Source organism: Nicotiana tabacum, chromosome 6, assembly GCF_000715075.1.
Source record: "Nicotiana tabacum cultivar K326 chromosome 6, ASM71507v2, whole genome shotgun sequence".
In the NCBI taxonomy this organism is placed as follows: domain Eukaryota; kingdom Viridiplantae; phylum Streptophyta; class Magnoliopsida; order Solanales; family Solanaceae; genus Nicotiana; species Nicotiana tabacum.
Window position 1 is genome coordinate 205,998,088 of NC_134085.1, and position 7,993 is coordinate 206,006,080.

Here is a 7,993-nt window from a genome sequence, read left to right on the forward strand (position 1 = left end):
GGTAATTAAGTTATGGCTAACCTTCTTATTATCATTATTGTATAAGTAAATGGTCGTGTGAGGCCAAGTTGATGTTATTATTATGATGTGTAGCCCTGTGTGGCCTTAGATATGTATGTTTGGGCTGATGACAAATTTTGGATATTCCTATTTATAGGGAAAACTCTGGCGAAAAGTTTTTTAAAAAAAAAATTCAGAAGTTAGGTTAACCGTTAACATTCGAGGACGAATGTTCTTAAGAAGGGAAGAATGTTACACCTTGTGTATTCGGCGTTATCATGCTGTAAATGGGCTAATTCGATAGGAAGATAATTTCTATGAGATATTTAAATGATGGGATAGTTATACGTTAAGATTGGAAGTCATTTGAGTTGTGATTAAAAATTCGACAAAGATCGCGCGCAAGTTACAGGTTTAAATTTCACTGGAATTTGGATAAAATATTGATGAGCTTTTCTCTCAATATACTGGAAGTTATGGTGTGTTCTACCTACTGAATCTAAGGTCTATGAGTCTAGTTTCCAACGCAACAAACCGTTCATTAATACGACTTCGGAGTAGAGAGCTATTAACATTTTCGTACAGGGGTACACACTGTTACGGGAACAGTGTACCTAGTCGGGTTTGTTAAAATTTCTTTATTTAAGTCAATTTTTAAAATAGAACCCCTGCGTTTTTTTCCTCTCCAAAACAGAACCTAACACCTAGGGATTTCATCTCAAACTCCCATCCATCTAGCCAATCATAACAACAATTTAGTCATCCTCAAGATGGAGAACACAATGGTAGCTTCGGAATCGTGAATTCTTCGGTGTTTCACTTTTCATAGCAAAACTCCGCCTTGAAGAAATTTCGAATTTTGAGTAATTCTGGTCACATAAGGTATTATTTAACTTCCTCTTTGATCTTTGTAAACTTCTACCATAAGAATTCCTAAGAAATAGTTGAAACCTCTATAGAAATGTTCTTGATTTTGTTAAAAAACCTCTCTTAATATGGCTTGATTGTTGGGGCTGTTCTATATGGTTTTATTGTGTTGTTTGGATCTGTGAAGACATGGATGGAATCCTGTCGATGAGGAGATGTAGTAAAATAAAATTTGGTGGTGTGTTGGGGGGAAATTAATCTACAAAAGAGTCTACAAATTCATGGCCACAAGTTGTTCGCGCAAATGTCTAAATGAAGAAATATATAAGCTATGAGCTTGAATTTGATTTTGAATGGTTTGTATTATGTAGAAAATCATTCCTAAGGCTTTTGAGGTCTTGGAAACAGTATATAACTCCATCGACAAGGTATGTAGGGCTTTCTCTATACTTTTTGGCATGACTAGAATTCGAACAAATGTTTATCGAATTGTTTCGTCGGATTCGAGTTATTTCACCTTCAACTTATAAAGATGCTTAGACCTGGTCCTTTCTCATAGATTGCTTACTTCAGAGAATATATATGAATTCTCGGTTTTCCTTGTTCCTTGTTTAAAAAAGAACTAGAGCCTTTTTACTCGTTCTCCTTTCGACGTTCATATAAATCATGAATAAGTAACATTTACTTCAAAGGTACTCATAATACATAACTCTCATGTTCTTAGTACTTGTTGGCTCGTAGTTGAAAATTAAATATTTTTAGCCACAACCATGATAGTCGGGGAATAATGATGATAGGCCACTTCGACTCTTCTTAGAATACGTCTTTTAATGTTGGTTTCGCATTGCACCTATATAATTCATGATTTAGTATATGTATGTATTTACTTTCATTACCGAGCCGCACTATAGATGGTCGGGTATGACACATATTGTGTAACCACTGATCAGTTGGGATTACCAAGCTTCACGTGGTCGGGTACGATTCTACCGAGCCTTTATTATGGCCGGGTGTGTTATGGATATTATAACCCCACAAAGGGATTTATTATTATATAATGTGATATATTATAAGTAGCGATAGTGAACGACGATTTCACAAGCATACATTTATATCCCTGTTGAATTTTAGTTTCCTACCGAGGCTAGTTTCAGAATTCAAATTGTCTCTATGTCTCTTCTCTTGTTAATTACATTTTTCATGTTACACTTGTCGCCCTACATATTTAGTACATATTTCGTACTGATGCATTTTTATGCACTGTGTTCATGCCCACAGGTTCGGATAGACAGAGCGGCGTTCCTACTCAGTAGGACCCCCGGGATCAGCGTTGGGTTTCGCACTCCACTTCTTCGGAGTTGCTGACTTTGAGTCCATAGGTACTATTACAGATGCATATGTGTGGTTTTGGGCATGTCGGGGGCTTTGTCTCGCCCTGTTGATTGTCTTACACTCTTAGAGGCTTGCAGACTAGCGGTCATTGTATATATATATATTTTTCGTATCGCCCTATCGGCCTTCTGGATAGCTGTTATACTGTTGTTACAGCCTTGTTGGCCTAGTTTATATATATATATATATATATATATATATATATATATATATATATATATATATGTCGTGTTGGGCTCTTCTGCCTGCAGGTTATTATATTTCAGATCATATCTCATGGTTGGTTTGCTCGGGCCTTCGGGCATCGGGTGCCAACCACACCTCCCAAGGTTGGGATGTGACAGCATGAACGCTACTGGGGCATTAGTCAGCCCAAAAGACATCACCAAGAACTCATAATGACCATATCGGGTCCTGAAAGTTGTCTTAAGAATATCCGAATCCCTGATCTTCAACTGGTGATAGCCTGAACAGAGATCAATCTTGAAGAACACCCTCGCTCCCTGAAGCTGGTCGAATAAATCATCAATGCGAGGCAAGGGATACTTGTTCTTAACTGTTACTTTGTTCAATTGTCTATAATCAATGCACATCCTCATAGTGCCATCCTTTTTCTTCACAAATAGAACCGGCGCACCCCAAGGTGACACACTAAGCTGAATGAACCCTTTATCAAGGAGTTCCTAAAGCTGTTCTTTTAATTCCTTCAACTCCGCTAGTGCCATACGATACGGCGGAATAGAAATGGGTTAAGTGCCCGGCACCAGGTCAATACCAAAATCAATATCCCTATCCGGTGGCATGCCCGACAGGTCTGCAGGAAACACATCGGGAAAATCCCTCACAACTGGAACAGAATCAATACTAGGAGTTTCAGCACCAACATCCCTCACAAAGGCTAGATACGAAAGACAACATTTCCCCACCATATGCTGGGCTTTCAAGAATGAGATCACCCTACTGGGAACATAATCAGTCACACCTTGCTACTCGATCCATGGCAAACCGGTATAGCCAATGTAACTATCTTAGCATGACAGTCCAGAATAGCACGGCACAGAGATAGCCAATCCATGTGCAAAATGACATCGAAATCCACCATGCTCAATAATAATAGATCCACTCAGGTCTCCAGACCCCCAATGTTCACCACACACGGCCGGTACACACGGTCTACAACAACAGTATTGCCCACCGGGGTAGATACATGAACAGGTAAAGCAAGAAACTCACAGGGTGTACCCAAATAACGAGAAAAATACGAGGATACATAAGAAAAGGTGGAACTGGGATCAAATAATACAGAGGCATCTCTGTGGCAGACTGAAACAATACCTGTAATGACAGCATCTGAAGAAATAGCATCGGGTCTGCCTAAAAGTGCATAGAAATAGGCCTGACAGCCCCCTGATCGACCTCCCCCTCTGGGGTGACCCCTGGCTGATGGACCCCCACCCCTAGCTGGCTGGGCGGGTGGTAACGAAGAAATTGGCACTGAAGCCGATGACTGACCTCTCTACTGAGATGAACTAGCAAAACGATGAGGACACTGCCTCCACATATGACCCATCTCGCCACACTTATAACAACTCCTAGGTGCTGCATAAGGGGATTGAAGGGAACCCCTTGCACCGAAGTGACAAATAGATTCACTCGACATAGAAGAGTCCTGGATTAATGGAGCACGGGATGAACTCTGAGCTAGAAGGGCACTAAGTGACGACTGGCCCTAATGAGAACTGTGAGAACCATGACCCAACGATGCCCCACGATAACCTTGGCAAGCTGGCTGAGCATGCCTGAATGACAGCCTCTACCGTGCTGAAACTGACCCCTCAAAGGAGCACCACTATAACTACCAGATCCTCGAGGCCTCTTGGCCTCCCTCTCCTCTAGCTCCTGATGACGAACAAACTCAATCTCATGGGAGATATCCACAACCTCCTCGAAAGTAGCACCAGTCACCCTCTCCCTGGTCATGAGAATACGGAGCAGATAAGTAAGACCATCAACAAACCTCCTAATCCTCTCTCTATCTGTCGGAACTAACCAGATGGCATGACGATCCAACTCAGAGATCCTTAACTCATACTGCGACACGGTCATCTCCCCCTGATGCAACCACTCAAACTGTATATGCAGCTCCTCTCTACGAGACTGCGACGCATACTTCTCCAGAAAGAGAACGGAGAACTACTGCCAGGTAAGAGGTACTGCACCAACATGCCTACGCCTCTCAAAATCCTCCCACCAAGTGAAACCAGCTCCTGAAAACTGGTAGGTGGTAAAAGCGACCCCCTGGTCTCCAGAATACCCGTCGTACAAAGCATCCTCTAACACTTGTCCAAAAAGCCCAGGGCATCCTCGCCCTCTGCACCACTGAATGTCGGAGGCTGAAGCCTACCAAATCTCTCCAACCTACACTGCTCATCCTCTAGTATGGCAAGAACTACATAGTCCTGAGCAGCTGCAACCGACTGGGCTGGATGCGCCCCCGACGTCTGAAGTCCCTGCACGACCTGCTCAAGTGTGCGAGCAGCGGGAGTCTGATTGCCTCCCCCGGCCTGATAAGTAGCTACGGCTGTAGTGGCTGAAACCTTCAGGCCAGTGCAAACTGATAAGATTTGAGACAAGGCCTCCTAAAGACCCGGAATCATAATGGGCAAAGCTGGTGCCTGAGCTGGTGCTGCAGGAGCATCCATAACTGAGACCTAATCCTGAATTGGGGCAGCTGGTGGATCTGCAAGTGCTGATCTAGCTGCTCTGCCCCTATCATGACCACAGTCGCGTCCTCGGGCTCTAGTGGCCACAGCCGGTGGTACTGGTGGTCGTCCATCCTGACCGGTAGCGCGTGTCCTCACCATCTGTGAGAGAATAGAATACTAGAGGTTTAGTACTCGGACCAACAAATTCGCACGACAAGAATTCAAGGATAAGAAGTTTTTCCTAAAGGTTCTGCAGCCTCTCGAGGATAAATACAGACATCTCCGTAACGATCCGTGAGACTCTACTAAACCTACTTATGACTCATGAGACCTATGCAACCTAGGCTCTGATACCAACTTGTCACGACCCAAAACCCGAACCCGGTCGTAATGACACCTCTCGTGAAGACAAGGCCAACCGACACTTCGTATTTTTGATTATTAGTAGTTAAGCATTTAAGAACAGTCTAAACATGATAAAATAACTCCGAAATGACACTAATAACATAAGTACGCGGAAAAATACCCATACACAACACTAATTGGGTGTTACTAGTCATGAGCATCTATAAGTCATAATACAATTATGCTAAATCCATAAACTAGTACAATTGTCTGATAAGAAATGGAAGCGATAAAGGAATAGAGACACGAGGCTGCGTACGTCAACAGCTACCTTGTAATCTCCGAACGACCGCCTGAAGCTGGAGGAATCAGCACTCGGGAGAGGAACTAGCTATGCCTGAATCTGCACATAGGGTGCAAGGAGTAAAGTGAGTACTCCAACTCAGTGAGTAACAAATGTAAATAACAACTGAAAGTAAGAAAACATGTAAGGCACAAGGCATTCCATAATGAAGTAGTAAAACAGTAAAAAGTCAAGTAAAAATCCTTTTTCAACAAGTAAACAAGTAATTAAGGTAAAGTAAACAAATAGAAGTTCGCCCCTCGAGCACAGTATCAACAAATCTGTCCCTCGGGCAACATCTCAGAACAATATCATCCCCTCGGGCTCAATCTCACATCACAATGGGTACCCGCGCTCACTAGGGTGTGCAGACTCCTAAAGGGGCTCCTTACGGCCCAAGCGCAATATCAAGCCATCTCGTGGCATCAAAACTAGGCCCTCAGACTCATATCAATCAAGCCACCTCGTGGCGTAGATATCTCAGGCCCTTCGCCTCAAATCAGTATTAATGTTTCCTTACAACGTAGGCCCTTGGCCTTACTCAGTCAAAAATCATCACAAGCCTCTCGGGAAATAGTAAAACAGTGTTTCTCAGCCCAAACATCATTAAAATATCATTTAAGTCTTAAAACTAAGTAAACATGGCTGAGTAGTAAAACAGTGGAAATTAACATGACTGAGTTCAAGTAATAAGTTAAAACAGTGAGGAAATAGTAATAAAAATCCCCGAAGGGTTCAAATAGTTGGCACGAAGCCCAAATATGGCATTCAGCCCAAATCATGATGATAGCAAATAATTTCAGCCAAATACGCAGTAAAATTATCAATCGGGATGGACCAAGTCATAATACACAATAATGCATGACCCCACGCTCGTCATCAAGCGCGTGTCTCACCTCAATATAGCACTACAATGTGCAATCCGGGGTTTCAAAACCTCAGAACATCATTTACAATCATTACTCACCTTGAACCGGCTAAATCTCTAGCTTGCGACGCCTTTGCCCCTTGAATCGGACTCCACGCGCATCGAATCTATCCAAAATCAGAACGAGGATGTCAAAATATGCTAAGGGAACGAAGCCCAAGCGAAAACAATCAATAATTGGCACAAATCTCGAAATTACCAAAATCCGACCCCCAGGTCCACGTCTCAAAATTCAGAAATTTTTACACCAATAGATTCCTTATCTTCCCACGAGTTCATACATATCAAAAGTTCTCAAATCCGACCCCAAATGATCCTCCAAACCCCCCAATCAAAAGTCCAAATTTCCAAGCCCTAGTTCTTCAATTTTTAGCTTTAAGTTCTATGATTTTCTAGGTGGAATTCACATATTAATCGAGTTTTAAGTCCGAAAATCTTACCTTCCAACGATTCCCCTTGAATCCCTCTTCAATATCCTTCAAAAATCTCCTAAAATGATCAACTATGGAGGAAATAAGCCCCAAAATCACGGACAAGACGAGCTTAAAAACATTTTTCCCGGGCATATTTTCCTTCATCGCGATCGCGGAACATCCCTCGCGATCGCGAAGAACAAATCTTCAGCTCCCAAAATTTACTCTATACGAACGCGATACAACCTACGCGAACGCGATGCCCAGGCGACTTAACCCTACGCGATCGCGGACACCCCTCCGCATTCGTAATGAACAAAAACTAGCCAAGCCCCCAGGTCCATTTAACTCTATGCGAACGCGACCACCTTCCCGCGTTCGCGATGAATAACCTTCCCACTCTATGCAATCGCAAGCCTCACTTTGCGAACGCGAAGAACAACTGGACAGCCTCCTCAAAACCTTCTACGCGATCGCGAAAGGAAAAATCCTGTAACAACTGAACCTGCAATTTTCTGCAATTTCTCAACTTCAAAATGATCCGAATGACCACTCGAAACTCACCCGAGGCCCCTGGAACCTCAACCAAAGGCACCAACATATCCTAAAACCTTATTCAAACTTGTTCCCATCACCAAAACACCTCAAACAACATCAAATCACCCAAAACACATAGAAATCTTCCAAATTACGCTTTTAATCAAAAACCCAACCAAAACACGTCCGAATGACCTGAAATTTTGCACACACGTCTCAAATGACACAACGGAACTACTACAACTCTTTGAATTTCATTCCGACCCCTATATCAAAATCTCGCCTACCAACCGAAAATCGCCAAAATATCAACTTCGCCAATTCAAGCCTAAATCTACTCCAAACCTCCAAAACCCATTCCGATCATGCTTCTAAGTCATAAATCACCTCTCGAAGCTAACTGAACCATCGGAACTCACATCCGAGCCCTCTAACACATCAGTCAACATCCGGTTGACGTTTC